The sequence below is a fragment of the Paroedura picta genome, chromosome 9, assembly GCF_049243985.1.
Source record: "Paroedura picta isolate Pp20150507F chromosome 9, Ppicta_v3.0, whole genome shotgun sequence".
NCBI classification, from domain to species: Eukaryota; Metazoa; Chordata; class Lepidosauria; order Squamata; family Gekkonidae; genus Paroedura; species Paroedura picta.
Window position 1 is genome coordinate 24,779,357 of NC_135377.1, and position 25,120 is coordinate 24,804,476.

General features: G+C 46.4%; 1 long non-coding RNA gene across 1 annotated transcript; it reads right to left on the bottom strand.

Annotated features, from left to right (window-relative positions):
• Nucleotides 1-806: 806 nt before the first annotated feature.
• LOC143844615 (uncharacterized) lies at nucleotides 807-23,707 on the bottom strand. Its single transcript, XR_013234059.1, has 3 exons — nucleotides 23,619-23,707; nucleotides 4,128-4,223; nucleotides 807-981 (listed from the first exon to the last, which is right to left on the bottom strand). It is a non-coding gene; the product is annotated as an uncharacterized LOC143844615 (long non-coding RNA).
• Between the last annotated feature and the right edge of the window lie 1,413 nt (nucleotides 23,708-25,120).

Sequence of the window (25,120 nt, forward strand, 5' to 3'; positions counted from 1 at the left end):
TATACACGCAGCGCTTCTGATTGCGCCCTGGTCACCCGGAAGCTGCGCTTTCTTCTGCGTTTCACTAACGCTGCTTCTTCGGTGGCATGCACCAAATCTGAGGCCAGTTGCAGCCGGCACCGTGCGTTATCGGTGATTTTAGTCGCCGCCATTCCACCCCGCATGCGCGCTATCCCCCCGTGCATAATGGGCCTAAGACTAACAAATTTGAGGAAGAGGAAGAGGAAGAGTTGGTTCTTATATGATGCTTTTCTCTCCCTGAAGGAGTCTCAAAGTAGTTTACAGTCGCCTTCCCTTTCCTCTCCCCACAACAGACACCCTGTGAGGTGGGTGAGGCTGAGAGAGCCCTGATATCACTGCTGGGTCAGAACAGCTTTATCAGTGCTGTGGTGAGCCCAAGGTCACCCAGATGGCTGCATGTGGGGGAGCACGGAATCAAACCCGACTTGCCATATTAGAAGTCTGCACTCCTAACCACTACACCAAGCTGGGTCTCTTAATTCAAGGTATGAGCTTTCATGTGCAGGCATCCCTTCTCATATCCAGGTGACTGAGGTATCATGAGACCAAGGACAACTTCCACAAAAAGCAAAATTCATAAGTGGTGTTCACCATATGTGCAACTCTAAATGTACAGAAGGACTGTGTTTAATCTACACCACAGATATAGCTACCTTCAGAGAGCTTTGCTGCACCAGAAAGCATCCCAGGTGGCAAGGGAATGTAATAACTCTGAACTTAATTTAGAAAAAAGAAAAGTTTCATCCAGCTAATTTTGGGGAATGTTTATAGTTAAATATTGGGGGGGGGGAATGTAATTAGCGGAGTTCGTATTGGGGCAATTTATGTACAAACAACATGTCTTGTGCCAAAAGAATGATGGGATTTGAAAATGATCACAGATGTTCTCCAACATGTCTTTATATTTCATCCCATTTTATCCACATCTATTTGTTTCTTCTATTCCGGTGGCTTTCCAGCCTATCAACATACAAAGGGAAAGATGGAGTTCTTTCATGTTTCTTTCCTTATCACAAATACAGGCTTTGGTTTTGCTACATTATTTTCTCACAGTGCAGAGCTCAAAAAGCTTTCCTTGGGATCTAATTCAGAAATGGAAGTACTCCCAATCACAACCCTAAAAATCAAATATATTGTGATAGAGCAAAACAAATCCCAGCACATCTGCAACGGTGGAGGAAGTGCCTTGTAAAAGAGATCTATCTGGAAAAGTGAAATCCTGCGGCAACAAACTTTGAGAATGCACCCAAAGGTGTGTACCAGAAGTGAGGTGATTTTTAGTCTGTAACCCTATAGTAGCACAGTCTAGCCACCTGAGCTTGCTAGAATTTACTAGAACCATCTAGATAACATATTGGGAGATTTGTGAATGGATCCTCTTAATACAGCACAGTACAGTATGTTTATTCGGTCGATTGACCCACATAAATAATGCATCGATAGAAACTGCAATCAATTATAAAAGTTAATCGATATGTGTAGTAAAAAAATACAAAAGTATTGCTACATAAAAATATAAAGATAATAAAACAATGTTAAAAACAATGTATTGATGGAAACAAATATTATGTTATTGTAGGTGGGGGAGAAGGGTTATAACATGTAAAGAATAAGGGGGAAGAAACCTCAAGGAAGTTAACTGCAGGGACAAGGAATCAATATATCTTCTAGAACAGTCCATTAACCCAAGTGATAAGAGGGCCTATCCATTACTATCGTTCAGACATTCTTTCCGATCTAATTCTAGTAGAGATGTAAAGGAATTTTGCTACCATGTTAGAAATAAGTGGGTCTTTAAACCCTAAGCAAAATTTTAACTAGAGTGTGACTATTATGGGATGATAAAGATTAATGTCTAATGTAGTGGGATAGTAAAAGTAGGATTAGATATTTTCAGATGCTTTCATAAAAAGGACAATAAGATATGTGAAATTGTCTCAGGTCGGGCATTATTTAAAAAATAGCAGACGCGCAGATCCTGCTTCAGGTCAGCAAAGTGGTTTAATCTTTGCCCTGGCACAGTTTTGATATCTGAAAGTGCCTCTCCTGTGCTGTTCTTAGCTACAAGGCAGGGAAGACAGACAAACAGTGATGGTATCCTGTGCAAACTGAGGCATCATGTGGCAGCTGCTTCGCCTTCATACATCTATCATATCTGGTTTGGCCCTGAGGAGGGATCAAACGCCAGGACAATCATGGACGTGTGGCATGATGAGGAACTTATCCCCTCTCTGCATCTCTGAGCAAAGCAAATGGCCGGAAATGAGAAGAAGGTATCATAAATACTGCGCCAGAAATCCCAGAGCTGTGGAATAAAAACAAGACAGCTGCTTTTGTCTGCAAGAACTGCCTATCTTGTTCTTTATTTCACACATTTGTATTTTTGCCATGTGTTTGGACTGCCAATTACCACCAGGCCAAGGACGTGCATGAGAGTTTTGTCTATTAATATTATCCGTGAGCTGATTTCCCTCCCCCAGTTTATGCTCATATGTCTGGCTTTCAGTGTACCCAGTCCTAGCCTGCGCTCCCTTTGTCTCAGTCCGTGCCGCACACGCTCCGAAATCGAGTGACATGGCAACTCGGGCTGTCAGCTCTCTTAATACTCTTGTTAGTTTCTTTGCTGTTGTCTGCTTTGCTTCCTGCTGCTTCCTTCATTTCGGAAGATGAACAACAGTGTGTTAATGTTTTTGATGGGTACTATTGGCCAGGCACTGACATCTCAGGTAATGTTACAAACTGTCAAGGCAACTTCCGACGACACACCAGCTTTATTACCCTGGCATATTAAGATAGATCTGAACTCCTACTCCCATCCCCTGCACAGTAAGTTCACTGTCAGGCCTTCACCGGCTCTACGGCTCAGCCTCAGCGTTTGTTTCCAGTGACAGCACTTGGCACAGGAATGTATGAACTTACAGTAGATTAAAGAGAGCTTGGACAGGTATGGAGTCCCTGCTCTTTTTTTTTTTTTTTTGAAAACCTGAAAAGTGAGCTACGTAGGTTTGTATATATGCATGGTGATAGTATGCATATGTTGCTGCAAATATGCATAGGCAAGGGACACTTCGACCCTGTGCACATTCATTCTACCCTGTTACCATGTCTATGAAGGGGTAATATCTTGATCCCCATGTGGTTTTCTTGATGCTACTGGGATATCCAGCACTGCCCTCCATGCTGCAATGAACTGCACTTTAAAAGGTTCGGAAGTCCTGTGTAAACAGAAAAGGACTGTGAAGGCTTAACTCTTCACAGAGCCAGTGAGCCTTGAGTGACAGGTTGCTCCAAGAGATCTGATTGTTTAGCTGATGTTAACCAGAGAAAGACTTCTGAACTGGATGCTGAGGAGGATTCAGTCTGATTCTCTACCCTAGCTGAGAAGAGTTGAGTACTGACAGTTTCAGAATTCAGCCCAGAATTCAGTTTAACACAGACAGGAGAACCGGGGGGGGGGGGGGGAGTGGGTGAGGAAGCTTGGGAAGTAGGCAAAGACTCCCATTCAGGGTAAAGAAAGGGGATAGATCTAGTGGGAGAAGAATTTCCCTATCCAGTCAAACAGAGTGTTAATTCTGAAGATCCCTGCTCTGATGTGGTTAGAATCAGCCTTTGGAGACTTTATTAATCAATTCAAACTCAAGATGAATATGGTATTTCAAGAGAAGAGGCTTGGATACGGGAAGAAGCATACCAGCCTTCTGGAGACTAAAAGTCAGAAAATGTTCAAAGAAAATATACTGAAGTATTTGGGGAAAATGTTGGAACAAAAGCCTCTCAACTTAAATATTTAAGTCACTGTAAAAGCTTAAGAAACTCTCATTAGCTTGAAACATTAGATTTGACCTCAGAGGTCTATATGGAGCCTTTATTTTACCTGACCCTTCACCTCTATGTTAAATGCAATATTTTGTTATTTTTGAATTTCAAAATGCCTCGAGTGCTATTTACGTTATTTAAGTTAAAGTGGCCTTCTGAGGTTCCTAGGCTGTGCCAGCAGCTGATGTATCATTCTATGACAGGGTAGGACAGCCAGAGTTCTTCAGCAAAGAGGAAAACACATTTTTATGGAGTCAATAAAAGGGGAAAAAACAGTGGGGAAATCTTACCTCTGAGGTAGGGAAGTGGATGAAGCTGTCATACATGCCTTATTCCCATCCATAGCTTTGACACTCAAAAGCCTAAACCCCAAATATCTGGGTGGTCTCGAAGAAGAAGAAAGAAAGAAGAAGAAGTTGGTTCTTATATGATGCTTTTCTCTCCCTGAAGGAGTCTCAAAGTGGCTTACAGTCGCCTTCCCTTTCCTCTCCCCACAACAGACACCCTGTTAGACAGGTGAGGCTGAGAGAGCCCTGATATCACTGCTAGGTCAGAACAGTTTTATCAGTGCCATGATGAGCCCAAGGTCACCCAGCTGGCTGCATGTGGGAGAGTGCAGAATTGAACCCGGCATGCCAGATTAGAAGTCCGCACTCCTAACCACTACACCAAAGTGGCTCTGGGCCAGTTTGGTGTAGTGGTTAGGAGCTACTTGGCTCAAAACTTGCGCCCATCAATATTAGCACCCAGAACTCTTCTAGTTCTGTCTTCTTCTGTTCTTTTAACTACCAATTCACTCAGGACTTCATGATTCATCACCACTGATGTGTTAAAAGATCAGTTTCTTTAATTTTTAATACACTGAGCAGAATAATTGTTGGTACTCATATTTAATAGTAATATACTAGCAGTGGCCTCCAGTTTCCCCATTCTTGCTCTCTCCCCACGTTGCAGCTTTTTCTGCCCTCCAAGTCTCCAGTCATGGCTCAGTTGCTCTATTTTTACTGTTTATTTCTTTTTTTACAACCAGGGTTTTTTTTTACTCTCCCACTACCTTGCTGATAATTTTTCTTCCTTGCTGCCTTTCCCTTCACTCCAACAATACCTAGTCCTATTTGCTATTGCTTTCCACCTGAGTGCCCACAGCTACCCCCTCCTTTGCCTTACCCAGCTTCTGTGGCTGACAGGTCACTACCTTGGCCTACTATTGTCTTTGTTGCCTCTGCCTTTGCTATTTATGACCCTGGTTCACAACTCTTAGCTATTTTTCCTGCACGTTCAGCCATTTGGGGTTGTTATTAGAAAGCTAGTCATGTTTTAAAAGAGTCTCAGATTTTTCTTGCAGGTTTATAACCCCCCCCCCCAAATTTTCACATGGCCCTCTTTTGCATTTTGTGATCATTGTTCAGAAGAAGATATCCTGATATTTTTTGGTCTTTCACAATGGAAATTGCAAATTTTTACTCAACATTCAAGATGAAATTGACTAGCATGCGGGCATCTTAGGGTTCCCCAATAATGCACGCAAACCACAAACCTTTTGGCTTTAAAACATGGCCACAGCCGTTTATTAAACAAACCATGCAACAAGAGTGTTGGCTGACAGGAGCCTGAATGGGCAAAACTGCTCCCCCCCCCTTATTCCTTAAAGCTTGAGAAACCCAACACCAGTTTCCAGCTGGGAACTGGGGTTTCTTGGCCGTCTGGGGTCTTTTCCCGGGAAGTGTCTACCTGGGAAATTCCTAGCGAGGCACACACCCCATCCACTGCTTCCCAGGCCACCTGGCCATGTTGAACCCCTACCTACCCAGCTGGGTTGGCTCTCGCTCACAACTGCCACCTCTTTAATGAGGCCCCTACCGTGGGGAGTCAGGCACGCAAGTCAGACCCCTCCCCAAAACCAGGCTTTCTTCCGTGTGATCTGCCAGCTGTGACAATAATTCAAACGCAACACATAGTGATAACCTCCGATCCATCCCTTCCCCAAAACCGTAAACAAGGGTAGATGGGTGCGAAAACTTTTCTTGGTGTGATCCAGTGAAAGAGGCCAGGCAGGCTCATGTGGCGCCTCTTATATCCCAGCCTCACCCCTCCCTGAATTATGCCACCCTGCTGCATGCCTAGCCTGTTGCACTTTCTCCCAGCCCCCTACCCCCCAGCCATGTCAATTCTGCAGCTAAGGTAAGTCATGCTGCGATTGATGCAGTACCATGAATAAGTTCTTATGTGTCTTATATAGTCTTTACTAATCGAAACCTGTTGATCAGCAACCATACTAGGACAAAAGCCATACTAGGACAAAAATGAGTTACATCTGTTCTACAGATGATCATACCTGTCCCATAGCATCATCAAGCCTCTAACAAGTGATTTTTCTGTGTACAGCATAAGACTGTGGCACTATCATTTTCACTTCCTTTCTCATCTACAAACCCATGTCCTGTGACACAGTGGCCTTTAGGAGGCTCATAGCTGCACGTGGACAAGGCATTTATCATCTAGAAGATATTCTTAACTGGAACACTCTGTCATTTTTGTCTGCCTTGATAGCTTGAGCCTTGAAAATGTCTAGGAAGAACTACTCCTCAGGTTGGATGACTTATTCACTGAAACATATTTATAGATTTCATTTGTCACAGGTGAGTCAGATGAACGCTGTGTCATTCGATTGAAAAGTCATGCTGTAATCTGCTCCTTATCAGAAACTCTGAGAGGTTTCATATGTGCTTACGTTTTGTTTTAAGACTACTAATTTAGTCAAGCCCAGATAATTGTGACTGTTTGTTGTCTAGCACAGCTGTCGTATAGAAGCAGCATTTTAGATATCAAAAAGAAAAGAGAGACTGAATAAAAATGATGAGATGCTGAGAGATCCATAATTGGATCATCATAGAATATTGGTATAGTCAATTTCAGGCACATGTGACCCCAGTTTGGGAAGTGGGAATTTACTCATCCCATTGTGGGGTGTTACCTCCTACTGATACCATTCCCTCAGCTTCTCTGATCCTGGGAAGCAGTTTCCCAGAGCAGAAGGAGGGGGCTTTCATATATACCAAACAGTGGAGGAAGAATTCATCGAATCCTAGATTAGGAAGGGGCCACACAGGCCATCAAGGCCAACACTCTTCTCAATGTAGGATCAGCCTAAAGCATCCAACTTCCCTTCCCTTCTTCAGATGACTTTGGTCCAAGATGAGGCAATATATCCCTGAAATTGACCCTTAGAAAGCACTGAGATTTGTAAACCCTACCTCATCTAATTTCACTCTCATTGCCTCTAATATGGCTGCTCGGAAGCCTATGAATCAGCTGTGTAGAAACTACAGAGAAGATATCACTCCAGGAAATCAATGCAAGTGGCAAAGGAACATTTATGGCATAACAACACAATCCATTGTTTGTATGTAGAAATGCATACTGAATAGTTAATAGTTCATGTATATGTTGGCTCATATTGGATGATGGGTGACACACATTATTGTTTTTTGGCTAGTGGTGTGCATTTAAATATTCTGGCACCTCTATCTGGCGTCGAGCTCATGGATATTTCAGTGGGATTTAAATAATGAGGAAAGAAAACAATGTAACTGACAGTTAAGTTTCCCCATCAGCAATCCCAAAGATCTTACCACTGAAGATTACACTGAGCTTCAGGGGAGGGCAGTATATAAATATAACAAATAAATAAATAAATAAATAAATAAAAATCTTTACAAAGTGCTTACATTGTTCATATTGCTGGCTTAGAGCTATTCTGTTTTCTGGCACTGGTGGCGGATCCCAGGGAATCTGTGCGACGTTCGGCAGCAGGGGTGGCTCCTGAGCTCCTGAGTGTTTTGCGTGCGGTGGTGAGTTGGGCGGTGGTGAGTCGTGCCTGTGGCCGGGGGGGGGGGGAAGGCGGTGGGAAGCGTGGAGGTGGCGCGGCTGGTGGTGCGGCACTCTGGGAGGTAGCGACGCCATTTTCAATCCCCGTCTTCTCTCTGGCCGGGGGAGGCAAAGGCGGTAGGGAGCGTGGAGGTGGCGTGGTTGGCGGCGCAGTGCTCAGGGATGTAGTGCCGCCATTTTGGCTCGGCGTTTTCTCTGTTCCCGGAGGCGGTGAAGGCCGTGGAGAGCGTGTAGGCGTGTGCGTGGAAGGGTTTGGGCGGCGGCGGCAGCGGGGAATTTGGGGGAAAGGTGGGCAACCGGGGATTGGCAAGTGGTGGGGTGGGTGTGAGAAGGGCGCGGGCAGCGGGTGCTGGGGATGGTGCTAGTCGAGCGGGGTGGGAAGGGCGGGGGCTTTGGCGGGCAGGAACGGACAGTCGCGGTGGGGGTAGGAAGGGCTGGGGTGGCGTCTGCTGGCGCGTAGGCAGGGCAGGGCAGGCACTTTGCTGAGGGCAAGTGTGTTCCCTGGAGGGCAGCGCTGTGGGGCAAGGCTCCTGGCCGGCTGCCATCCGTCAAGGATGGCGGTCGGGAGGAGTGTGGTGTTTGCGGGCGGCTGTTCTCGGGACGGGACAAGTAGCCAATAGGGAGGCGTGCTTTGCGCGCCTCCCAATTGGCCACTTGGCCCTGGATTGCCACTCAGCAAAGCGGCTCCTGATTCGCTCCTCCGAGTTTTTATCCCGGACAGAGCCCGCCCTAACTCCTACCCTCCAGCCCTTACTCTTTTATTTAGTCCGCGGCACCTGTGGCGCCGCAGGCGGTTTAAAGATTGCCAGGATCTGCTGGAACTGGGCCTGAGTCCAGAGTTGTCTCACTCTACAGGGTGGCTTTTTTCTTGGGCACCTACCCCAGGACAGAGCAAGAGGAAGCAATTTCTTTTCATCCAGTTTCTCCACACTGTTCTACCAGGTGCCAGGGAATTGGAATCAGCCCCAGGGTGCTCAATGCTTCCTCAAGGGCGGACCAACTCAAGGCTCAGCTAGTCTCTCCACAACCCAGTCCTTGGGAGTGACAGGCCTCTGGGCCAATGGAGACTTGCAGTGGATTAGTGGACTCACTGACTGTTTCCCCTGAATGTCTTTAAAGAGCTGGCTGCCATGACCAGCCTCTTCTAAGGTCAGTGTTGCCTACTGCCCCTGCCCCCTGGTAAAGCTCTAGTGTATCTCAGTACCAGAATCCCCTTTGGTGGAAGCTCAGCTAGGCTGGCTTCTGCTGCTGAGAACTGGTAGACTCCTTGAAGTTGGTTGACCCCTGAGTAGATTTGGTCAAGAGTACATCCTGCTGTTAGTGACAGATTTTATTTTCCTGGGCTCCAAGATCACTGCAGATGGGGATTGCAGCAAAGAAATTAAAAGCCGCTTGCTCTTGGGGAGGAAAGCTATGGCAAATCTAGACAGCATCCTAAAAAGCAGAGACATCACCCTGCCAACAAAAGTGCGTTTAGTCAAGGCTATGGTATTCCCAGTTGCAATGTGTGGCTGCGAAATTTGGACCATAAGGAAGGCCGAGCGTCAAAGAATTGAGGCTTTTGAACTCTGGTGCTGGAGAAGACTCTTGCGAGTCCCTTGGACTGCAAGGCGAACAAACCGGTCAGTCCTAGAGGAGATCAACCCTGACTGCTCTTTAGAAGGCCAGATCCTGAAGATGAAACTCAAATGCTTTGGCCACCTCATGAGAAGGAAGGACTCCCTGGAGAAGAGCCTAATGCTGGGAGCCATCAAGCGCAAAAGAAGAAGGGGACGACAGAGAATGAAGTGGCTGGATGGAGTCACTGAAGCAGTAGGTGCAAACTTAAATGGACTCCAAGGAATGGCAGAGGACAGGAAGGCCTGGAGGATCATTGTCCATGGGGTCGCGATGGGTTGGACACGACTTTGCACCTAACAACAACAGCAACAACATCCTGCTGTAACCTGGCAGACAGCATGCTGGCACAGATTACATGGGCCTTGCAGTTACCTGTGGTAAGTGTAAGGTGACCAGATTGTCCAACTTTTGGAGGGACATATGGGGGTACCTGGCAAATTGTACTTAGGTTGAAATTAAAAATATATACATTACAATACTATTTTTGCGTTCTATGAAACTTTTTGTTGCTCCATATAGACTGAATTTTTAATCAAGAACCCCCCTGGTCAATGGTGTCCCGCTTTACCAATGTTAAAATCTGATCACCTTAGGTAAGTGTGGAAGTGCCAATCCTGAGCATCCATATTGTTCTGTGATTCTTTGAGGTAACATTTGGGTTTTTAAAATTAAAGATGGCTATTTGGGGCTGCAGATTTAAGCAGAAGACTGGTATGAGTAAAAAGAGGGGCTTTTAAACATCCTCCTTCTATATTGCCCTTCTAATACAAATATTTTACCCCTAAGGATGAATAAGAGTAGTAAGTGAAAATAAAAATGGAGAAAAATAAAAATGAGGGCTTTAAAAATGTATAGTCCTAATTTGGTGTGTATAATCAAAGAATTGAAATTTTAAATCCTCCAGCCGAGAGAAAGGTGTGAACTTCGAGCCTAAGTTGGAAATGCTAGGCAACAGACTTGCATGGGTGCACGTGATTTGTATGACTCTCAGGTTCAAGCCCTGGCAACTGCAAGGCTTTGAAAGACACGTTCCTGTGAACATGGACAGCTGGTATTAGATATAGTGAAAAATACTAGGGTGGATGGAGAAACAGCATGAGTCAACAAAGGACAGCATCCTCTGCTAGTTAGGCCCTGGGAAACAGCACTCTTGAGGTCTGTATTTAAGAAATTGTGCTGTTTTGTCAGTACATGTGCAGATTCTCATAAGACATCTGACCAGAGAACTTCTTGTATATCTGATATGTGTAATACATCCAAGAATTATGAGTGAATTCAAGTTCCAAATTTAGCAAATAGGTGGCATCACCATTTCTAAGAATTACTGAGATAATGTAAGCAAAACCCTTCTGAACAGTTGAGGAGCTCTATAAAATCTTGGCAACATGTGCCTGGATATGAGCCTCGCCTACATCAAAAAGGGAAATGCCACTTTGTCTAAGACTACAGAATGACTTGCTTGTTGTCTAATTTGGGAGCATGTATCTTAAAAGGGGAAGAACCCTAATTTCTTCAGAAAGGTTTTGGGTGGCATCTTTATCAACCACATGTTCCTTCCAAAGAGCACTGCAATGTCTCTCTCATTCCACATTTTATCCTTACTGTACTTTGTGGAGTACTTTAGGATGAATGAGGACCACGGGTCCTCAGAGGGTCATGGCTGAATGAAAATTCGAACCATGGTTTCCATAATCTGAATCATTATGCACTATAGCAGGGATCCTCAACCTGTAGTCCTCCAGATGTCCAACCTGTAGTCCTCCAGATGTCCATGGACTACAATTGTAGTCCATGGACATCTGAATTGTAGTCCATGGACATCTGGAGGACTACAGGTTGAGGATCCCTGCACTATAGCACGTAGAACCCCTTTAGGATGTTCAGTCTTGCATGCCTGGAGTGTGGAATCTTGATGTACGGCAAATAAATTCCCATGGTTCCGGGAAACTTTGATCCTTCTTGGTACCCAAGGAAACCCAAGATGACAGAACTTGTGAAAATGTTACCTCCTCCTCCCCTCTTTGGGGCTTAAACAACCAAAGGAAACTGAACTCTCGAAGGGTTTCTTTAGTCTCATTCATATTTAACATTTCCATTAGACTGGAACATTTTAATTTGAATTCCACCATCCATAACCTTTTTGGTTCAGAATTTTCCTCTCTGCCGTATAAGCAAATTTTAATCACACTGCATTGTAGTTCTGTGTCAGGCATGATCTTCACCTCCTTCCTTTCTTCCAAACCTCTGTCCTATCTGTGCAACTGGGTCTTATTTTGATAAACCAGACTGAGTAAATATACTGCAAGTCACAAATTTAACTAGCAGATTTTATATTTGCTTCACTGCAAATCAACTGCATCATTTTTCTCTCATGCCAAAATATTCTTTTATACCATTAGCAGGGGGGGGGTGTAGAATTATATGATGACAATCTCATTAGATCTCAGTAGCTAAGCAGGGTCAATAATTGAATGGGAGACCACCAAGGAAGACTCTGCTGAGAAAGACAATGGCAAACCACCTGTTTTTTTTCACTTTCTTTGTTCATTATGTCGGTAATGGAAAATGAGAAGTTAGGCAGCTGTGATGAACCAAAGATGCTGTTCTTGACAGCAACAAGAAAAAGATATGTATGGAGGAGAATTCTCCCGATAAAGTGTTCTTTTGCTTTGCCCATCTTTCTTTCTTGGGGATGCTAACATGAGTATTAGGAAATGACTATATTTAAGAATGTCCTGCAAGCAGCCAGCTTCATGGCTATATAAGCAGCAACTGAGTTTAATTCTATAGGTCTAGTGATTTGATTGTTAGAGCTCTAGATTAAGTTAGGTTAGGTTTAGAGTGCCCAAGAGTACTTGGAAATAAGAGCCTAATTAGATATTACACCTGCACAACATCAGCTTTCCCCAATCCATGGTCCTGGGACTGATACCGGTCTGTCAGTACTGGACACGGCTCCTCCTCGTCTTCCTCTCCGGCTGATGCCTTGGGGGCTGCCCTACCACTCTGCTGCTGACTCACTTTTGGTGCTCTCCAGCGGCAGCCATGGCTGGGGCTCCCCCTCGGCATGGCACTGCACAGCTGCTGCTGGCAGCGCCCCCCAGTGGGCAGCGGGAAGTCAGGGGTGCCGTCGGGAAAGCAAGCGGAGCAGGGGCTCAGGTGGCGTCGATGTCCCTCAGCAAAAGATATCCCCCAGGCGTCAGTAAAATTGTCAAGTGTTGACCGGTTCCTGGTGATAAAAAGGTTGGGGACCACTGAGGAACTTGCATCTCATTTCTGTGGGGAAGATGGTTGAGCAGGTGGCTGTAGACCAATTGAGAGCATACCTGGATAAAGCTTCAACACTGGACCCCTTCCAATCTGGCTTCCACCCAGGCCACATTGTGGAGACTGTGCTGGTTGCTCTTACAGATGACCTCTGTAGGCAGCTGGACCAAGGCGGATAAGCGGTGTTGGTATTATTAGATCTTACCGCAGAATTCAATCATGAGCTTTTAGCTCACTGCCTCACTGCCTCGGGGATATGGGAGTCAGCCCTTTAATGGCTGTTCTCCTTCCTCCAAGGCTGGGGACAGAGGGTAACTGTTGGGGAGGAACAGTCATGCCGTTACGAACTCCAGTGCTGGGTTTCACAAGGCACGATCCTCTCCCCGATACTTTTTAATTTCTTCATGTACCCCCTAGGCTGGCTTGTTCAGGGGTTTGGGCTGCGTTGTCACCCCTAAGCAGATGACTCCCAGCTCTACTTTTTAATAAGTGGCTGGCCAAATCCCCCCTCCCCAAATGACTGGCCAGATGCATAGGAGCCATGGTAGAATGACTCCAGAAAGGCTACCTGAAGCTAAATTTCCTGAAGCTGGTGGTCCTGTGGCTGGTCAGGAAGGGACCAGATGAAGAAGTGTGCCTTCCCTGTCTTTATCAGGTGCAATTCCAGACTGCTCTATCAGTCAGCAATTTGGGAATGATCCTAGATGCTCTCTTGAATATGGAGGCACAGGTCACCAGGCAATTTTTCATTTATGCCAAGCAAAACTGCTAGCGCCCTATCTGACTCCAGAACTTCGAGCCACAGTGATTCATGCAACAGTCACCTCCGGGATAGACTACTGTAACTTGCTGTACATGGGCCTGGCCTTATTCTTGACCTGGAAATTACAGTTGATACATTATGTAGCTGCCTGGGTCCTTATAAGGACCACAAGGACAACCCACATTCGACCTGTTCTCCAGAAGCTGCATTGGTTGCCAATTGCATTCTGGATCAATTCTAGCTCCAGCATCGTGGAATGAGCTGGCGTCAGAAATGCAGGCCCTGAAAGAACATTCAAAGTTCTGGAGGGCCTGTAGAATGGTGCTCTTCCACCAGGCATTTGGTGGGTTGCCAGGGTCGCATCTCTAACATCTAAATGGGCCCCCTGTCTACCCAGCATCTAGGGTTACTATTCAAGCCCCCACCTTGAGCAAGGCCAAACACCCAGCCACCCACCCTTCTCAACCCCCAACTCTTCCCCCCTGCCCCTCCCTCACAACTCGCCCCCCCACCCGTCCAGCAGACCTTTCCCCCCTCCTTCCTTCCACTCTTGCCCTGTCCCCTTTCATGGCACCTTCCTTCCTTCCTTCCTTCCTTCCTTCCTTCCTTCCTTCCTTCCTTCCTTCCTTCCTTCCTTCCTTCCTTCCTTCCTTCCTTCCTGCCTGCCTGCCTGCCTGCCTGCCTCTCTCTCTCTGCCTCTTTCTCTCCCTCTCGCTTGCTCTCTTTCTGTCTTCCTTTCTTCCTTCCTTCTATCTATCCATCCACCCACCCACCTCTCTAGCGCCCCTTGTATTTTTTGTACAGCGGGCTTAATTTCGAGTAGTTCCATAATTTACAAAGTTTCTGCTGTCCCAATAGCTGAGGTCCTTACTCTTTAAATCTTCCAAGCCAGCACAGAGTTCAAAGCCAAATAAATATGATATAGTACTTTGGCTCTATTTATAGCAAGACTTGGAGAATGTAAATTCCAGCACAAACCAGGAAAAGAAAGGCACTGCCCATATGGAATTGCAACTATAATTTGCTGTACAGTTTGTCTGAGAGGTGCAAAAAAGTTGGAATTCAGTTTTTTTTCATAGTCATTCTAATTCATATTAGTTATTTTCATGATTCCTGGATGGATTTGTGTCTGGGTTTTTTTTTTTTAACCATTTGGATTAGTTGCTATTGATTTCAACAAGAAACACATTTCCAGATGCAACTTTTTATTTCCCATGCAGGGGAATTTTTAGGGCCTGGGATGTTTCCTGTCAGATTCCAGACAGACAGGAGAAAGCACCCCCAGTTTCGAAGTTATTGACCGTCTCACTGCCAGAACTGGCATGGGGTGGGGTGGGGAAGGTGGATGGGGAGAGGAAAGAAATTCTAATGCTCAGTCTGATCTGGGCTCTTTTACACACATGCTAGCAATCAATGATACACATGTACAACAGTCACTAGCAATTGTGCTAAGCAAAGCAAACTTGAGATTTATTCCAAAACCTTTACTACAGTAATGCACAGTGAATCTAAACCAACTGTACAAATAAAAGCAGCAGAGGAAAAGGGAAATCACGACATCGCTCTGGGATATAGAGCCAATCAAGTTCTAAAGCCCACACAAAGGCACTAAGATGGTGCAGTGAGTGACAAAAAGTGGAAATGCTGAGCATTAAAGTACAAGCTGTTTGAAGTTTTCTGGTTGGAGAGTGCTTCTCTCTCTCTCTCTCTCCCTCTCTCAAACACACACACACACACACACACACACACACTTTCTGTGTTCATTCTTCCCCTCCATTGCCCCAACCAGTTCTATAGCTGTTAGTCTTAACAATGAAACCAGGCCATGAAGTTCTGGAAAGGGTGGTGGTGGGGGGACCCAGTCAGATCAGAGGATTTTCGGTCACTGCTAAAAGTAATATTTATTTTCAGAAGCTCAGTATATCTCATATATATATCAATATATCTCATTCTCAACATGGCCCTATCTGTAGGAGTATGAACAGACAAGACCATTTTTTCCTGCAAACCTGTATAAAGTGACTGAAAAATCTGAGATCTAAAAACCAAACAAGAAACCAACACCAGAGGTTGACCCCCCCCCCAAAAAAAAGCAGGAACTCTGACAAACAAATGCTGTTATGAAAATTACTAGGTAACTACATGAGCATTGCCAGCCAGCTTGAAACCTTGGTTTCTGTCATCAAAAAGCAGAAGAGAGACAGCAACCTTACCAAGGCTGTTTTAGACTTAGTGGAGCTAGGCCAGGCATTCATCACTGGGTGACTTCATCAGTAACTCATATAAAATCCAAACTGACAACTCACCCACTACCTGATTGGCCCTGAACCAGGAATGGCCCACCCAGGTAGTTTAGACCCAGTAAGGAAGCAGCCCTCAGCCCGGAAGGGCTTAATAACGAATCAGCTGTCCACTTCTAACTTCCTGCTGGTTTCAGAAGTTTTCTGGGTAGAAGAGGAGTCTGCCTTAGAGAATGACCTGTCCTGGTAGTTTAGCCCCAATCAGAAGGTAGCCCTCAGCAAGGAAGGGCTTAACAAGTGGTCAGCTCTCCACCTCAAACTTTCTGCTGGTTTCAGAAGTTTGTTGGATGGAAGACGAGCCAGCCTCAGAACATGCCAGTAAGTTGCCAGCTGCCAGTAAGTTGCCATGGCCTCTTTCAAACATGGGGGGAGCCTTTATATGCCTTCTAGAGATTGGGTGGCTGCAAGAGACACAGAAACAGCCTCTCTGCTGGTTCTCCAGGTTACACCTGGAGGCTGGCATCCCTGAACATTGGCAAGGATGCTAGCCTCCAGCTGGGAACTAGAGATCCCACTTCTGGGGTTTCTTGAAGGTTGAAGAATATTTCACGACTTTTTCAGTGATTAAAAAAGTTGAGAAAAGCTGACATATAGGCAATATTTGAGAAACCCACTGTAAGTTCTTTGCCAGCTAATGTTTTCATGTTTGTAACATACAACTGTTTTTTTATTTTTTTTTAAATATTGAAATGAACTGAAGAATGTGCAGACTGAAAAGTTCAGTTCTTCAAGTAATTTTTGTATCACTTTAGTGTTTATATCACTTTATGCATATCACTAAACATTATAAAGTAGAAGTTGCATGCATCCAACTTATTCCCTACCTAATTGATCCTGGGGGTGTGGTGCCAAAAAGGGAGATACAACTCTGCCAGTGAAAGCCAATCAGTTCCAATTGCACTCTGCCAATTAGGGCCAAGCAGTACAAATTGCACTTTGTCAATGAGGCCAATCAGTTCAAATTGCATGCAGACAACTCAATCCCTACCTGACTGGCCCTTCTTGGGAGTGTGCAACCAATAGTGAGAGAATACTCTGCCAAGGAAAGCCAATCAGTGCAGATTGCACCTTGTCAATAAGGGCCAATCAGTTCAAATTTCACTCTGCCAGTTAGAGCCAAACATTACAAATTACAGACTGCCAATGAGGGCCAATCAGATTAAATTGTATGCCAACAACCCAGTCTGTGCAACTGTAGGCTGGCCTAGCAGCAGCTACAACACACAGTTGAGTACTAGCCACTGCATAACTACACCATAGCTTCTGTGGAATGAAGCTACCATGGGAGGGAAGGAGGGAAAACTGAAGATATGGAGCTAGATTGGCAGGTAGTTGGGAAGGAGAAAAGGGGTGAAGTTATGGGGGCTTTGGGGAAGGGAAAAATGAAACCATGGTAAGAAATGAAATGCCTTCCCTTAGTCCTTGCAGGTTCTCTATTATATTTATGCATGGGCATAAACTGATTTAAATAATTCCATCTCTACATGCCTACAATTTATTGCATTTCCTCCCCCATGCAGGAAGCCAGTTAATTAACTTTCTTACCTTTAACATTTTATTGGCCTGACTCTGAAACAGAGCTATGCAAATTATTTGAGTAATAGTAGGCATTGTTGACAAAATCTACAGTGTAGATATAAACATGCAAAGCTGCCTTTACTGAGCCATTTCTGTGGTCTACCATCATAAGAACCCAAGAAGAGACCTGCCAGAGGTCCATCTAGTCTAACTTTCTCTTTCACCTATTGCCCTAGGGGGGCAAGAAACAGGACATATTAGCCAAAGCTTGTTTGTATATGCAAAATCTGTAGTGTGCATGATTCAAAGGCATGAAGAATATCCCACATGGAGCATCAGAGGAGATGTGTTTTTAAACATAGAACAGGAACTTCCTGATTTTTTTCAAATAGCCTCTTCCAGTGTCCTCATTGGCTCCACTGGAGACTTCCTGCTCCTTTGAGCACACTTCCTTCTGCTTGCCTCCAAAACAGAATGAATGCAACACACAAGAGTTCTAAATAAAACTATTTTATTATTTTAAGTAGGTTGGTGCTTGCTCCTCGGTGCATATTTAAACTCTCCCAACAAAGCCTTCAACTAATGTTCTTTCTTAGTCCTGGTATTCAGCAGTTTACTGCCTCTGAAAATGGAAGTTTCATGAGTCACAATGACTAGAATCCATTAATGCGGGGGTAGTCAACCTGTGGTCCTCCAGATGTCCATGGCCTACAATTCCCAAACACTGGCAGGGGCTCATGGGAATTGTATTCCATGGACATCTGGAGGACCACAGGTTGACTACCCCTGCATTAATGGACCTATCCTCTATCCATCTTTTCAATCTCTGTTGAAGCCAGATTGTGATTTTATTCTTTTAGACATGGAAGAGATTGCAAACACATGAGGCTGCCTTATGTCGAATTAGACCATACTGAAGTCAGCACTGTGTCCTCTGATCAGATGCAGTTCTCCAAGGTCTCAGGTGCAGATCTTTCTCATCTCTTTTTAAAATGGAGATACTGGGAATGGAACCTGGAACATTCTGCCAACAAGCAGATTGTGATTTTTTGCATTGCACAGTGTAAACCACAGTTGTTTCTAGATTGAGTTTTATGGAAAATTAGTAAGACTTCTATTTATTTTGGTCGCAAATATCCTTTTATTTATTTTTCCTGCTGTTTAAAGACCCATGGGTTGAGCACAAAGCTGCATTGTTTATCCCATTAAGAATGGAGGGTTTGTTTCTTTGCTTGAAGGACTACTGCTTCGTGGCGCTTCAGGGTTTGGCAGAGCCTGTCTCCCATAGATTGGGAAATGACTGAACTGCAAGCTGCGCCTATTTTTGGTCCTGCTGACCACCAGAGAGCGGCTTTTATTTGGCAATTGTCTAGACTGCTGCCATCATTTAAATCTCTAACAATGGAATGGTGCCCAAGTGGGGTAATCAGGCTGTGACAGCTGCAAAAGTCTGCTAGTCTTTGTCAGTCTCCCTTCCTTTCTTCTGGGGACTGTGAGGATTGAGATCAGCATCATCTCTGCATTGTGACTGCAAAGGGCAATGCCTCCGTCTCTAGCGGTCTCTCTCTCTCTCAGTTGCATGGATAGGCTTTCACATACGACAAAAGTAATCGAACAACAGCTGAGATCAAGCTGAATCAGGGCTCAGCTTCAGAACCTTCTTGACAAAAAGAACACCTGAGCCCAAGCTGGCAAATGAATGATCAATAACCATAGGAACAGATAGAACGCCCTCCTGAATCTGCCCAGTATTCTGTTTCCCACAGTAGGTAATCAGATGTTGTGGAATACCCACATGCAGGGTCACAGCAGACCAAACTTTCCCTTATGGTTGCCTGTCAACATCTGGTGGTAAAAGAGATTCCGTTTTAGGATATGACCTTCACATGAATAATGCTAATTCTTGGGGAGTATTTAGAGTGTTCAGTAGGGGATAGATCAAGCTCAGACAAAAGAAGATACTTTCCCCAGAGAGCCAGTTTGGTGTAGTGTTTAGGAGTGTGGACTTCTAATCTGGCATGCTAGGTTCGAATCCACGCTCCCCCACCTGCAACCAGCTGGGTGACCTTGGGCTCGCCACAGCACTGATAAAGCTGTTCTGACCGAGCAGTGATATCAGGGCTCTCTCAGCCTCACCCACCCCACAGGGTGTCTGTTGTGGGGAGAGGAATGGGAAGGCGACTGTAAGCCGCTTTGAGCCTCCTTCAGGTAGGGAAAAGTGGCATATAAGAACCGACTCTTCTTCTTCTTCCTCTTCTTCTTCTAATGTGTAATTCATCTGTGGAACTTACTGTCACCAGATGCACTGATGACTACAAGCCTGGATGAATTTGAAATATAAAATCATTGAAGGATGCATCCCTCGTGGCCTTGGCAGAAGGAGCACGCCAAACAGCTGCTTTATGCTATGCATCTTGAAAGTTAGTCTTATCCTCATCCTGCATAGCTGTTTGCTAAGAAGATGGGATCAGAGACTACCTACAAGTTATGACTGCCACCATAGTCAAAGCCAAGGGAAGGGAAAACCACCAAGAACATTCTGCTCATAAAAACTGAAGCTCCGTAAATCTTCCCATTGCCTCTCTTAAATGTTTGGAAGACAGTCACCCCTTTCATTGCAGTGTAATTTGGGAATCTATATTTTTGTAGAACAAGGCAAGCAGCATATATGTTTGTTGGGATAATAGCAGGATTTAAAAAAAATGGAACACTTCCTTTTTGTTTAAAGCATTTCTGATGGAAGCCATAGAAATTGAGAGTCCACAGATCCTGGCAAATTGAGCAGAAATCCAGCAGTGCCTTAAAGACTAACAGAATTTAGTCCAGTCTAAATTTTCTTGAGTCACAGCTCACTTCTTAAGATGCAAGGAAGATACATCTATCAGAGATGCACACACTAGGTTGTACACACTTATCTCCTTCTGCTTAAATTTGGTTGCAACAGACTAGCTCTAAAACAGCTACCCCTCAGGAACAGATATTGGAGATCAAGATAATTACGTGTTTTGCAAATAGGAATTGCGCCATTGATTTTGTTGCTAGGTCAGGATTTCTCAACCCTTTTCAACACAACAGTTTCTTAGCTAAGAAAGGAAAGAGTCCATGATATCCACGCTATAGTTCACTAAAACATCCAAACAGGGAACATTCTGTCCAGTATTTAGTAAGAAAAATAATTGCTGGGCAGGGGAGAGACTTACACGTCACATAAAAGATACAAATACACATTTGCGTTTGGTAAAGGAGACAGCGTTTATTAACTTAAACACACATGAGCAAAGGAGAACATACACAGGGACGGATCCAATGGCCTGCTCCTGTCTTGCAGCCCGAAGGCTACTTAATATGGGAGGGGAGCCCCATGGGGTCTGAGCAGGCCCACCCGCAGGGTCCGAGCGACACGCCTGTCAAGCTCCCCGTCTTCATCAGGCCTGCCAGACTGCTGGGAAGGTGAACCATAGGAGAAGCCCACAAGCGTCAGCCTCAATTGGGGTCCTTCTCATTGCGGCAGCTGCCTTCCCATCCCGGAAGATGCTGCTGCTCTAGTGCATGCACAGTCCCATAGGGAGGCTCCTGTGACTAGGCAAAACCCAGCCCACCATCATGGGCTTGGCCCCAAAGGATCCAGCTCTAAAGTGTTAAAACTCGCCGCTGTGACAAGACATAAAACATTAAATTCAGGGAGAGAGGAAGGGTGGTAGCAACACATCTGGTGGTAGGCAGCAACAGGGGCATCTGGGGTGCCTTTAAATCTACTATGCTGCTGGCCCTGCCCACAGCCGCCACACTGACTCATGCACCTGGCGGCTGTGCTGCTGCATGCTTCCGCCCATGTATGCCAATGCTGCCTTGGGCAAGCACTGGCGCACACTCCATGTTTTGCTCCAGGGCTCTCGCCCACCCGAGCATCAGTCCCCCCTGGTAGGTGGCGGGAACATGTGGGCACTTATTGAGAGTTTACAGCATAGACACATAGGCTAGCATCTCCCTAAGTTTATGCATGCTACAAAACTCTAAAGTTCAGAATGGTGCTTTTGTTGGAATTATTTAGACATTACATTTGTCTCCTGCTACATGCTGATAATGAGCAGTTATATGGCACATCAGATAGTCAAAGAATCTATGCATTTTCCCAGTGATGCTTACAACAGAAACAAGACATAGTTACACAACGCATAGGGTGGAGATTTCCTTCTACATCTAGCAACTTTTTCTGCCAACCCTTTCAAAGGTTGTTCCCCCTCCACCTAGAGATCGTCCCTGCCAATGAGAAAGAACCACAGGATCTATCAGCCTTCCACACAATGTCATGCTTAATCTGAGTATAACTCCTGCGGTTCTCGGGGCTTTGTCCTTTAAAAAAAAAACACGAATCCCTGGAAATCCCTCTTTAATCTGATTCAAAAGAGGAAATAGGAGGAGGTCATTGGCAGAGCATCGGAACTTGCAGCTAATCTGGGGAGACAGCCTAGCTAAGGTTTGCTTTCCCGCCCACATTTAGCTCTTTAATGCTTTTAAAGCAACACGGCAGCTCAGCTGGCAAAGGACGGGAAGGGGGGGGGGCTGGTGGGAGGAGGGCTCAATGTGATTTTCATACCATCCCTACTTGCAGTCCTCTCGCTATGCTCCATGCTGCTTCCATAGCAAGGGCAGCTTTCCATGCCCTCTGTGTGTAAACAACTATACTTAGGCTTGTTATTATTCTCCCCCCCCCCCACATCCACTTCTGTAACAGTAGCCTATTTTTTCCTTGCTGCTTTACTGAATCCTAAAAAGGTTGACTACAAAAGATCTTTAAACATCACCAATGAACAGTTTGAGTAGCAATAGCTGAGTCAATAGCCAAATTAGTTCAGTATTGGCATTTGTCAGCGAGAACAGCTTTGGCAAAGGGGAAGACAATCCCCAGCATGGCCAGATGTGATATAATCCTCTTCTGTTTTGCAGGCTTATATTGATTCACTTAATTCAGACCGAAATGTTAACAGTGTACTTTGAGATGCGTTTTGAGAAGGTCTGTTGAAAGTGGAAATTGCATATAAAGGATGGCCTGTTCGCACAGTCCCAAAATTGGAAATACTTTCTGTGTCATAAAGGTAGCACATCTTGAATTACATGTGAACCGATAGACATTTATGCATCTATATATGTGTGTGTGATGAATTGTGCAATCTGTCCCCCTAAAAGGAGCTTGGGGATCATGAAAATCTGGAACACTGATTCATTCAGATGTGTTTATGCCCATATTACACCATGGGGCAGTGGGTGGTGTGCATGTTCCTCTCGGTCAATTACAATGTTTCCTTCATTAGATCAAGTGAACCAGCTCTTGAATCTAGGTCTGGGGAGTACTTTGTATTCAGATAAGGATACTTAAGTGTAAACTACAGTTATGAAGAGCACACATGCCTTTCAAATGGGGCCCTCTCTCCTGAAAATATACCGAAGCAATAGACGAGAAAGAACTAGGCCCCCATTTCCATGCATTTTAAAGGGAGCATCTGCATTTGAAACATCCATCCATCCCTCATTATTAATGCATGTAGTTTGCACTCAGGTATCTGCACCTGAATACAAAATACAAGAAGTCTCCCTCAGACTTCCTGTGCCAGCGTGCAGCCACTTATAAGGAGATATGCCAAGAGCTATACCAGAGCAATCTCATACAAATGGTTTTATAGGGAAGCGGGTTTTGCACACGTAAGAGGAAGACCTGTGCTTGCATGGAAGCTGATGGCTAGAAACTCCCTCCCTCAGGGTTAAGTGGTTAAGAGCGGAGGCCTCTAATCTGGAGGACCCAGTTAGAGGCCTCCACGTACAGCCAGCTGGAGGGATGAACCAGATCCAATGGGGTGAAATTAATTCAAAAGAAATTCTGTCTAAACATCAGGAATAAGTTCCTGGCAGTTAGAGTGGTTTCTCAGTGGAACAGGCTTCCTCCGGAGGTGGTGGGTTCTCCATCTTTGGAAATTTTTAAAGAGAAGCTAGATAGCCATCTGACAGAGAGGCTGCTTCTGTGAAGGCTCAAGGGGGTGGTAGGTTACAGTGGATAAGTGATAAGGGTTGTGAGTGTCCTGCATAGTGCAGGGGGTTGGACTAGATGACCCAGGAGGTATCTTCCAATGCTAATATTCTATGATTCTATTCTCTATGCCCTTGAGCCAGTCACAGTTCTTTCAGAGCTCTTGCACCCATACCTACCTTACAAAATGTCTGTTGCGGGGAGAGGAATGGTAGGCGATTATATGCTGCTTTGAGACTCCGGGCAATAAAATGTGGGGCAACCCCCCCCCCACAGCTGTTATCTTCTTCTAAATGTCCAGAGAAACATGAACTACAATAGAACCTGACTTAATAAGGGATAGCAGTCCAAGTATCATGTTAAAGACTAACATTTAGTCAAGTAAAACCCGGCCGAGACTTACCTCAGCCGAACATTGACGCAGCGGAGGGCTTGCTGAGAGGAAGAGGCGACCACCCAGAGGCCCTCTAGTGTGCGTGCTGCCAAAACGCAGCACGCACAGCGTCAAAAGGCAGGGCGGGACCCGTGGCAGCTATTTAAGTCGCCACGTGCGCGGGTCTCGCCCTCTTTGCCAGGGAACGCCGCAGGAGCTGCTTGCTCCCGTCGGCGTTCTGGAGCTGTGTCGGGCGAGCCGGGAGGGCCTCTCACGGCGCCGGCTTGATTTTGGGCGGGTGCCGCGGAGAGGCGGGCGGGCCTTGCAGATCGAGGCTCGTGGGTGCAAGGCGGGCGGGCCTTGCAGATCGAGGCTCGAGGCTCGCGGGCCTTGCAGATCGAGGCTCCCCGCCAGCTTGCGGGCTCGAGCTTGTGCGGCTCTGAGGGAGGAGGTTCGACGCGCGGGTGAGTCGGGCTCCCTGAGCAGGTGCAGATCGCCGGGTGCGGCGGCCGCCTGCTTCCAATCAGTCTGGTCCATTCTCGCTGCTCGTGCAGTGGGTTGGGAGGCTGTCGATGCCAGACCGCACGAGGAGAGGAGAGCCAGAAGGGCCGTGGGCCTGGCAGCTCTTTCAGCGCCAGCCCGATTTCAGGCACGCGTGTGAGAGCATATAGACAGGCATCGCAGATCCGGGGCTCGCGGGCTCATGGCCACAGCTGCCCAAGGGGCAGGGCTTCTCATCTCCATGTTAAGTGGTTTCATGTTCGCCCCGGCGGGCTGGGCCCTGCGGGCGGGGGCGGCCGTCCGGGCGCGGCGGCCGCCACTTCGTGACAGGTCGGTCCCTTCCCACTGCTCGCGCTGCGGGCTGTTGATTGGGAGGTTGCCCGAGCTGAGCGGAGCTGCAGGGGGTGAGCCGGGACGTCGGGGCTGGCAGCTCTCTCGGCACCAGCTGCAATTCAGTGGGTCGTGCGGATCCGGGGTTCGGAGGCACATGGCTGCCCCTGCCGAGGAGCGGGGGTCGCGCGGCCTGTGCGGGGTGGTCCGGCGCTCGCCCGGCAGGTCGGGCCCGGGGGCAGGAGTGGCCCGCCGTGTGCGGCGGCTGCCTGCTCCAAAACACTTTGCCTTTCCCGCTGCTCGCACAGCGGGCTGTGGACTGGGAGGCTGCCCGAGATCTAACTGAGCTGCAGTAGGTGAGCCGGGAGGGCCGTGGGCTGGGCGTCTCTCTCTCTCTCGGCGGGGGTGGGAGAGGGGCTGGACAAACCCTGCGAACCCGCGGCTCACGGCCGTATCGCCACCTCTGCCGGTGGGGCAGGGCTCATCGTCCACTGAACGCATAGTCTTTTGCTCGCCTCGGAGAGTCAGGACCCGAAGGCAGGAGCGGCTCGCAAGTTCAGTAGCTGCCTGCCTTGCGGCAGTCTAGTGCCTTCCCTGTTGCGCAGGGGGCTGGGAAGGGGCGGCTGCCAGCTGCTCTTTCCTGTCTGCTTTGCATCCCAGGGCAGCAGTCAAAGAATCTCATATCGGCTCACGCCTCTTTT